Below are 10,630 nucleotides of genomic sequence, written 5' to 3'. Positions count from 1 at the left end.
CCCAGAAAATCACCCATGAAATGTGCATCATTCCCACCAATCTCACTTATAAATTCTGATGCCAAAATAATATCTAAAGCACTATCTTTCTGATCCTGATCAGAACAGACTTATAAAGGGGCGGCAAGCTCACCATGGTAGCCGTTGTGTATTGAATATAATTCATGAGGGTTTTGAACACCCCGATACAGCTCTTTTCTTGCTGGATGCAGAAAAGGCATTCGACAGAGTGGAACATAATTATCTATACAAAGATCTCTCTCATTTAGGCGTTGGTCCTCATTTCATAAACTGGATTAAAATAATTCATAATAAGCCTAATAACAACATTGTATCTAAACCATTTAATCTAGCTAGTGGCACTCATCAGGGCGGTCCCCTTTCACCCCTCCTCTTTGTTCTGGGAATTCAGCCATTAGCTATTGCCATAAGGAATAATCAAAACATACATGGTGTCAGAATAAAAAACATTGAATCTAAAATTGGAATATTTGCCGATGATATTATTTTAATGTTATCCAATCTAAACAGCTCAATCCCTCAACTGTTGGGATCTGGAGAAGTTCCACCTGTCTCCAGCAGAGTTCGCTGTGGATCCTCCTGAGTATTTAGTCATGCCTTTTGGCATGACCAGTGATGACATGTTTAGCCGCATGTTGTCATTCAACCGCTGGTTGTCTTGGTGGTGTCCTGAAAACAACCTGGGCTACATTAATAATTGGCAATCATTTTGGGGAAAGCCTGGTGTGATTCGGAGAGATGGCCTCCATCCCTCTTAGGATGGTGCAGCTTTTCTTTCTAGCAATCTGGCCACATTTATTAGTCCTCCAAAACCCTGACCACTCAGGGTGCAGACCAGGAAGCAGAGTTGTAGTTTAACACAACATCTCTGCAGCTTTTCTACTGTTACCCACTCTTTACGCCATCCAGACAGTGTTTTGCCCACGACCAAAATCTAATAAATTAGCAGATATTCCATAAGGAGTAAATCATGATAATCTATTTAAAATTAAAATAACTCCATTAAATCTGGTCTGTTTAATATAAGATCTCTTTCCTCTAAAAGTCTGCTAGTTAATGACTTAATTTGTGATAATCACATTAGACTTATGTTGCCTTAAGAGAAACGTGGCTGGAGCAAGAGCATTATGTGTAGCATAAATGAGGACAATTCTTCAAGCTATTTAAATTTTCACATACCCAGAAGTTCTGGGCGAGGAGGAGGATTAGCAACAATATTTCAGTCTGACTTACTGATTACTCCCAAGGTAGTTAATACTTACAACTCTTTTGAACATTAACCCTTAATTTCCCTGATCCAAATTGCAAAGCAAGAAAACCTCTTCTTTTTGTAACTTTGTATCAGTCATCAGGTCCTTACTTGGAATTTTTAGATGAATTTTCAGAGTTCTTTTCTGATTTGGTATTAAATACTGACAGGGTCATCATAGTGGGAGATTTTAACATCAATGCTGACATTGAAAGCGATAGCTTAAGAGCAGCTTTTAACGCTATCTTAGACACTATTGGCTTCGTTCAAAATGTGAATAGTCCCACACTCTCATCTTCATACTTTGGATCTTGTGCTGACACATGGCATAGAATGTGAAGAAATAACAGTATTTCCTCACAACCCTGTCCTCTCTGACCGCTTTTTAATAACCTTCAGGATTACTTTAACAGAGTTCTCCTCCCCCAGAACAAAGTTCAGTTTTAGCAGATCATTATCAGATAGTGCAGTTATAAATTTTAAAGAATCTGTTTCACTTTCTTTCTCCTCTGTGTCACTGAGCAGTGCTGCAGAGTGCAAAAGCTTAGTTTATTCCCCTTCAAAGGTTGATGATTTTGTTGGTGGGGTTGCTAGTTCTCTGCATACTGCCTTAGACAATGCAGCTCCTTTGAAACTGAAAACTGTTAAAAATAGAAAGCTGGCTCCTTGGTTTAATGCAGAGCTGCGCACTTTGAAGCAAAATGCTAGGAAACTGGAGTGGAAATATATCGCTCCACAGGCCTACGGGAATCCTACCTAGTCCTTAGTTTACTGCTGTATATGAGCACCCTTCGTAAAGCAAGAACAGCATATTTCTCCTCATTAATAGAGGAGAATAAGAATAATCTTAGCTTTCTTTTTTGCCAAACTCACCCAGAACCATAGCTTAGTTGAACCGTCCATTCCACCTGCTCTTAGCAGTAATGATTTTATTGGAATCTTTATAAATAAGATTGATCTTATTAAAAATAAGATCATTATCACTCCTCTATCTGCGATTGGTTTGTCTCTGGAGGGTGGAGCAGCATCTGAGGTAGTCATGAAATCTGAACCAGCTTTAGCCTGCTTTGATCCAGTTGAACTTTTAGAGTTAGCAAAACTATTGTCTTCATCTAAGCCTTCAACTTGTATGTTAGATCCAGTTCCAACCAGGTTATGTAAGGAGGTATTCCCTTTGATCTCCTCCTCCATTTTAGATGTGATTAATTTATCTGTGTTACAGGGATATGTACCAAAGGCTTTTAACGTAGCTGTATTAAAACTTTGCTTAAGAAACCGTCTCTTGACCCAAATAACTTGGTCAATTATAGACCTATTTCCAATCTTCCTTTCTGATGTAAAATTCTTGAGAAAGTAGTTGCCAAACAAGTGCGCAAACCCTTATACCATAATGAACTTTTTGAAGAGTTTTGGTCTGGCTTTAGAGCTCATCATAGCACTGAAACAGCTCTGGTGAAGGTTGGTAATGATATTTTCATGGCCTCAGATGATGGACTTGTATCTGTGCTCGTCCTGTTGGATCTCAGTGCTGCATTTGATACGGTTGACCATAATATTCTATTAGAAAGACTTGAATATTTTGTTGGAATTAAAGGAACAGCACTGGACTGGTTTAAATCATATCTATCTGATCGATTTAAATTTGTTCACATTAATGACAAAGCTTCCTCATGCTTAAAGGTTACCTGTGGAGTACCACAGGGATCAGTGCTAGGACCATTTCTCTTTACTATATATATGCTCCAATCGGTAGAGTTATTAGACAGCATGGGATTAATTTTCACTGTTATGCTGATGATACCCAGCTATATTTGTCTGTAAATCCAGATGAAGCTAACCCATTACATAGATTACAGGCATGTCTGGAAGACATAAAAAACTGGATGGCTCATAACTTTCTCCTTCTGAATGTAGAAAAAACAGAAGTTATAGTCTTTGGACAAGAGTCTTTGAAAAAGAAGCTGATTAGTCAGTCACTGCATTTGGATGGCATTAAACTGATTTCAGATAATAAAGCAAAAAATCTTGTTGTGGTTTTTGATCAGGACCTGCCATTTAAATCCCATATCAAAGAGGTTTCTAGAATTTCCTTCTTTCATCTGAGGGATATTGCAAAACTTAGAATATCCTGTCCAGGGGAGATGCTGAGAAACTAGTCCATGCTTTGTTACCTCAAGGCTGGCCTATTGTAATTCTTTGCTATCGGGAAGTCAACAAATTGTAGTTAAAAGTCTTCAGCTAATCCAAAATGCTGCAGCCAGAGTTCTGATGAAAATTAAAAAGAGAGATCATATCTCTCCTATCCTGGCTTCCCGTTAAATCCAAAGTAGAATTTAAAATCCTACTTCTCACTTAATAAAGCCTTAAATGGCCAAGCTGTCTTATATAAGACTTATGATTGTTCCTTATGTTCCTAACAGAGTACTTTGCTCCCTTTTTTAACTTTTTTACCCCAATCACAGTACGGTAAGTAAAAAGCAGGAACAACATAACAGTTATGTGTTCTGTTTTTCTCATAGATCTTAACACTCATGAAACCTTTCCATGATAGCCCAGAATGAGCGGTGTAAAGAATTAACTTTGCTTGAGTTCAAGCACATTTACCGCACAAACCACCTGTGATACAGAGCCTGGACTTACCAAATTAAATTTTGTATAAAATCTGTGCATAGAAAATGGCATTGATGTTTGTCTAAGTCTTAATAAAGCATAATGGTTATAGAAAGGATCTATATAGCAGGGATTTTTTTTATAAGTAATTATGTTCGTTTTTTGTTGTATTTGTATTTTAAATGTACAAGGATTTTATAAAAAAAGAGTAAGACTTCAAAAATAATCATTATATTGTAGCCAATTTATATTTCTAAGGACTGTGTTTAACAAACAACAAATTCAACCTAAAGGAAATAGAGCAGTGGAAGCTTAAATACTTCACTGAACAGGTTATCATTGGAGGGGAGATTATTGTAGCTCCAGATGGATTCAATGATCGTTTTCACACTGAACGGCAGCATCCTCTCATTGAGGATATTTTTATTCTCCAGTTTTAATCTGATTGTTGGAGATCAAGGCATCTGAGACAAAACACCTGATTAAATTCCTCAAGTAGACTATTGGTTGATTCCTTACATGATTTATAAGATTATGTGGTAAAATATCACCATCCCCTTTAACTGATCATTACTATTATTTTTGTTCTCTTTTTGACTAAATGTAAATCACCACCATCCTTTATTTGGTAATTGAACTAACCTCTGGCATAATAGGGATTTCTGCACAGAAATTAGTAACCTCATTAAGAATATTTCATGGATGGAACTTTCACCTTTGAGGTAATAGGAATAGCTCAAATTTAGTGCTAAGAAAGTTGCAGTCAGAATTAGTAAACTGGTTTATAAAATTGAGGCAAAAAAACAACCACAACTGATTTATATCAACAATTATGTAGGAAATCAACTCTCTCATCTGAGGAGCAGCTTCAACCTGAGGAATTAAAATCTCAATTAGATAACTTCTTTCTAGACAAAGTTCAGGGGACCTTCATATGCTACAGGGCTTGTTGGATCCAAGAGGCTGACCCCTTGCTCACACTGGCTCCGGTGCGGTTACCAAGCCGACGGAGACCACAACTCCCGCACATCCCCTCTCACACCGCCCTTTTGACTATACGGTGCGGCGCGGCGCGGCTCTGCGACTCCGGCAACAGGTCCAGAGATTTAACTCGCGAGGACAGAAGTTCACTTTAGTTTGCGTAACTTCACGCGATAACACGGCCCAAATAAGGATATTTGCGAGAGCTTGTTGCGGAGGGCTCCGGCATGCTGCAAGGATAGCTTTCTTGCTGAATTTTCTGCAGCGCCGCAGTGTCTCGGTAACCGCAGCCGGACAGCTCAGCAGCTGGTGAGAGAGGTTTACGTCTTTTTAATGACTTGGAATCACTGCGGCGCCGCACCCACCTCACAGCAACAGTAAGACCGGATTCGGTGTGAGCCGGGGGTGAGAACTCTTCAGATTGCTTTCATATTGAAAAACAGCAGAAAGAAAAATTGAGGCTTAATGGTGAGGTTTCTTAAGACTTGCAGTTTAGTTTTACCTCCTAGGGACCACATGTGATTGGTAATAATTACGGCGCTATATGCAGACAGATATTAACCTGCTCACGCTGTCAGGAAAAAGCTGCAGCGTGAGGATTCTTGTTATGAAGGTGAGTTTGAAGTTGCAGAGAGAGTTACATTATAAGTTTGTAATTGTAGAATAATAGAAAAAAACAGGTAGTTATTTTTCAATTTTGTGTACAACTACACAAATTGTGTTGTACAAGTTGTTCATCAAAAACCTCCAAATTGTCACTTTTTCTATAAATGGTCCAGAACTATTGTTGCAAAAATAAGATTTTTAATGTTCAGACTGTCATGAAAACATCAACAGATTACATATTGGCAATAAAAAAACAAATAAAACAAAATTAAATCAGATTAGGGCCCCTTCAGGCTGCATTGTGAACATAGCCATACCGTAAAAATTCAAAAAATATCCACTGGACTTGGTTTTCAAGATTTGAAGACGTTTCGCCACCTCTCCAGGAAGCTTTCTCAATTCAAATGTCTGGATCCGCAGAGAGTTTGAGTCTTATATAGACAACGCCTTGTATCGCTTGGAAACATGCAATGGTAACCGATGACTTTGACCTGGATGACTGAGAACCTTCATCAGCACAACATAGTCATATTTAGATCCTTCATTCCTCTAGTTGCTTGGTTGTAGCGGCTCTGGACACACACAGTTATAGCAACTGAAACACTTGTTTTATCAGGTGCCAAACCAACTGGGCCAGAATACGTACCTACATTATTTCCTGATCTAAGTTCTCCAACAAGCAAAGGAGGATTTATCCAATGGCCAGATTTGAACTCAGGCTCTAAAAAGCAAACAGATTAATGCTGACGGAGGAGCAACAGGAAAGACTGGAGAAGACAGAAGGTGAATGCCATTAAACTATTTATTTTACAGCTTTAGTTTGGCTGAAAATATCAGAGAAAACATGGAAAAAGATTGTTTCTAATTTATATGAAACCAGATAAAGAAACACATTTTTACAATCCATGAGGTTTTTATTGCTGCTCGTTCATCAATTTAGAAGTGATTACAATAATTAAAAACATCCACAGCAGAATATAATCCATAAAATCAGTTGTATAAAATAGGTGATAGTTACTTTCAATCATAGCAGGTAAATAGAACATCTACAGAATCAAGAACAAAACTATTAGAATTAGTTCAAAGGAAAATTATACTTTCAAAAAATCTTTAAAAAGCAGAAACTTCACACTTCTAGAGGAGAGTCAGATTTCTTTAATACATTATTAAGACAAAGGCTTTTTACCGAGTTAAAGCAGGTTCAAACTGATCAGTAAAAATAACAGCAACATCATCAATCTAGTTTATCTTTTTAAACAAACATGTTTCATCATTTTAGGACTTCAATTTACCTGAACTACAGACTCCAGCCTCTAAACTGAGTTCTTTGATGTCCCGTAGTTTAACCCCATAATCCCAGCACCCCCTTTCAAGGTGGCTGGAGCTACTTTGCAACATTAATTAGCTTGTAGCTGACTAACTCTGAGACTGACACACACTTCTATATGTCCCAAATCTTCATCTGAGACTCCTCTATAGATGATCTACTTCATTCTAATATCTATTGACCATAGCTCTAACACTGTGGCTAAAACAGTTGGAGTTTTGGTGGGCCTGGTTTCAACAACACACGTAGCAGGGCTGATTGATGCATTGCTAATGAAAGCCAACAAGACACTGAATTAGCTAAACTCTGATCATTTGCAGCTGATCTCTTAGAAAATCCTCCAAAAACAAAAGCAAAACTGAGCAAAGCACATTAAATCTGTCTTAGCTTTGCTTTTATTTTCATCTGAGGATATTTTCATCTGAATAAAAGTCTGTTTCTGGAATATATCCAACCGATAGCTTATCATTCAACTAAAATTTGAAGCAAAAACTAAAACTGGAGGGGTTTTTTTTCTTAATAAATTCATTCAGAAAAAGATGTGCAACACCATGCCAACATTGCACAGTATGGGTCTGCCTTGATTTTATATTTACAATTTAAACTTATCAATTGCTTGTTATATGGACAGCAAACTTGCTTCATCTGTAACTAATATGTTGTTGTTGCACTTTATCATGTTTATTCCCCTCATTACAGAAAAAATAAGAAATCATAAATTTAAACATTTTCTGGCCATTTAATTCTAATTTACTCAGGTCCAATATAATTAACTTTCAAATGTTCACTTCCAAATATTCACCCAGGACCTGAGTATTTACCAGATTTACTATATAACACCTTATCAGTTCTAGTTTCTATGTAAACAGAGTTGTTAATTAATCTCAAAACTTGCCTCAAAAAAAGACATTAACCCGTGAGTTTCTCATGTAATGAGGTGAAGGAGTTTCTAGATGGACATTTTATCACCAGTCAAACATGGTAAACACCTCTACTGTTCATTCCTGTGGCATCTGACTGCAGTGACTTATTCAAAAGGCTTCACACCTGTGTGAATTCTCATGTGAGAAGTCAAACTACCCTTTTGAGTAAATTTATTGTTACAAATGGTACAGGAAAAAGGCTTCTCACCAGTGTGAGATCTGATGTGTGTATCAAGCTGTGATTTCTTAGTGAAGCTTTTTCCACAGGACAGACATTCAAAAGGCTTCTCACCTGTGTGAATTCTCATGTGTGTATCAAGACTAGATTTCTGAGTGAAGCTTTTTCCACAGGACAGACATTCAAAAGGCTTCTCACCTGTGTGAAATCTCATGTGTGTATCAAGATTAGATTTCTGAGTGAAGCTTTTTCCACAGGACAGACATTCAAAAGGCTTCTCACCTGTGTGAAATCTCATGTGTGTATCAAGACTAGATTTCTGAGTGAAGCTTTTTCCACAGGACAGACATTCAAAAGGCTTCTCACCTGTGTGAAATCTCATGTGTGTATCAAGATTAGATTTCTGAGTGAAACTTTTTCCACAGGACAGACATTCAAAAGGCTTCTCACCTGTGTGAAATCTCATGTGTCTATCAAGATTAGATTTATGAGTGAAACTTTTTCCACAGGACAGACATTCAAAAGGCTTCTCACCTGTGTGAAATCTCATGTGTGTATCAAGACTAGATTTCTGAGTGAAGCTTTTTCCACAGGACAGACATTCAAAAGGCTTCTCACCTGTGTGAGATCTGATGTGTCTATCAAGATTAGATTTCTGAGTGAAACTTTTTCCACAGGACAGACATTCAAAAGGCTTCTCACCTGTGTGAAATCTCATGTGTGTATCAAGATTAGATTTATGAGTGAAGCTTTTTCCACAGGACAGACATTCAAAAGGCTTCTCACCTGTGTGAAATCTCATGTGTGTATCAAGATTAGATTTATGAGTGAAACTTTTTCCACAGGACAGACATTCAAAAGGCTTCTCACCTGTGTGAAATCTCATGTGTGTATCAAGACTAGATTTATGAGTGAAGCTTTTTCCACAGGACAGACATTCAAAAGGCTTCTCACCTGTGTGAAATCTCATGTGTGTATCAAGACTAGATTTCTGAGTGAAGCTTTTTCCACAGGACAGACATTCAAAAGGCTTCTCACCTGTGTGAATTCTGATGTGTTTATCAAGATTAGATTTAGAGGTGAAGCTTTTTCCACAGGACAGACATTCAAAAGGCTTCTCACCTGTGTGAAATCTGATGTGTTTATCAAGATTAGATTTAGAGGTGAAGCTTTTTCCACAGGACAGACATTCAAAAGGCTTCTCACCTGTGTGAGATCTGATGTGTGTATCAAGATGTGATTTCAGAGTAAAACTTTTTCCACAGGACAGACATTCAAAAGGCTTCTCACCTGTGTGAAATCTGATGTGTTTATTAAGATTAGACTTAGAGGTGAAGCTTTTTCCACAGGACAGACATTCAAAAGGCTTCTCACCTGTGTGAGATCTGATGTGTGTATCAAGATGTGATTTCTGAGTAAAACTTTTTCCACAGGACAGACATTCAAAAGGCTTCTCACCTGTGTGAGATCTGATGTGTTTATCAAGACTAGATTTCTGAGTGAAGCTTTTTCCACAGGACAGACATTCAAAAGGCTTTTCACCTGTGTGAATTCTCATGTGAGAAGTCAAATTACTCTTTCCAGTAAAATTCTTGTTACAAATGGTACAGGAAAAAGGCTTCTCACCTGTGTGAATTATCATATGTTTATCAAGTCTAGATTTCTTTGAGAAAAATTTTCCACAGGACAGACAATAAAACTTCTCACCTTTGTGAGTTCTCATGTGAACCATTAAATGCTTTTTTTTAAGAAAGTTTTCTCCACATGTCAAACATGGGAAAGGATTCTCTCTTGTATCTTTAATCGTCTGCTTAAGAACAAGCTGTTCTTTTTGCTCACTTATGGGGAGCTCCATGGTTTCCTCTTTTATACAGGGATGTTCTGGCTTTTGATGCTCTTCTTTTATCTGCGGATGTTCAGATTCCTCTTGGTCCAAACTGGATTTCCTCCCCTGTCCACAGAGCTGATGGTCAGAGAAATCCTCCTCTTTTCCAACATAATCCTGCAGGCGGTCTGGAAACACAAACACAGCAAAAAGGCGTTCTATTGGTGGTTTAATAAAGGACACCTCACATAAAAGCACCAAACTCTCTCCTTGAGGTTGAGGAGCCAGTGGATCCTATCAAGCAACCTGAATCTTCATTCATTTTGGCCTAAATGTATTTCCCCACAAACAATTATTAAGGAAAGTAAAGCATTTACATCCAACACCACAGTGACTGTCTGGAAAATGAGGAATCAATGAGACACCCTAAACTCAGCAGCGTTTTCTGTACACCTCTGCCTGGAAGAGACAGACCCCAGCTCAATGTGTCAGAGGTTGAGCAGATTTCCAAAAATATTCTAATGAAATTTCTCCACTGTTAGCTTGGAATAATCTAATCCAGGTTCAGGTGTCTGAGGCTACGTTCACACTGCAGGCCTTAATGCTCAATTCCGATTTTTTTGTGAAATCGGATTTTTTTGCGTGTCCGTTCACACTTCCAAGTATATGCGACTTGTATGAGATCTACTGTGTGAACTGAAAGTGTTCAACCGAAGTGTCCCGCATGCGCACTCGAGGACGCGATGATGTCATATGTAGCAAGCGTCCTCAGTGTTTGCGGAAGTAAACATGACTCGTAATACCGCAGCGTATATTGCGTTCTTTAAGTTATTCTCCAACAGGAGCAGGCACATAACGAACGAAATCTTTTTAAGAAGATCAAAAAGAAAGACCCGGTTCCGGTTAGACC

At 38.0% G+C, this 10,630-nt stretch overlaps 1 long non-coding RNA gene across 3 annotated transcripts; it reads right to left on the bottom strand.

The window, feature by feature from the left end:
* Positions 1-8,116: 8,116 nt before the first annotated feature.
* On the bottom strand, positions 8,117-10,243 carry LOC119781266. 3 transcript variants are annotated; one of them, XR_005280515.1, is made up of 3 exons: positions 10,195-10,243; positions 9,438-9,908; positions 8,117-8,345 (listed from the first exon to the last, which is right to left on the bottom strand). It is a non-coding gene; the product is annotated as an uncharacterized LOC119781266 (long non-coding RNA). The 3 variants fall into 3 exon arrangements; XR_005280514.1 differs by lacking the exon at positions 8,117-8,345 and adding an exon at positions 9,184-9,353 and having other exon boundaries at positions 9,522-9,908; positions 10,195-10,242; XR_005280513.1 differs by lacking the exon at positions 8,117-8,345 and adding an exon at positions 9,186-9,269.
* Between the last annotated feature and the right edge of the window lie 387 nt (positions 10,244-10,630).

Source organism: Cyprinodon tularosa, unplaced genomic scaffold (genome assembly GCF_016077235.1).
Source record: "Cyprinodon tularosa strain WSP-4 unplaced genomic scaffold, ASM1607723v1 ctg1734, whole genome shotgun sequence".
In the NCBI taxonomy this organism is placed as follows: Eukaryota; Metazoa; Chordata; class Actinopteri; order Cyprinodontiformes; family Cyprinodontidae; genus Cyprinodon; species Cyprinodon tularosa.
Note: the sequence above shows the minus strand (reverse complement) of the source record. Positions and strands in the feature narration are given on the sequence as shown.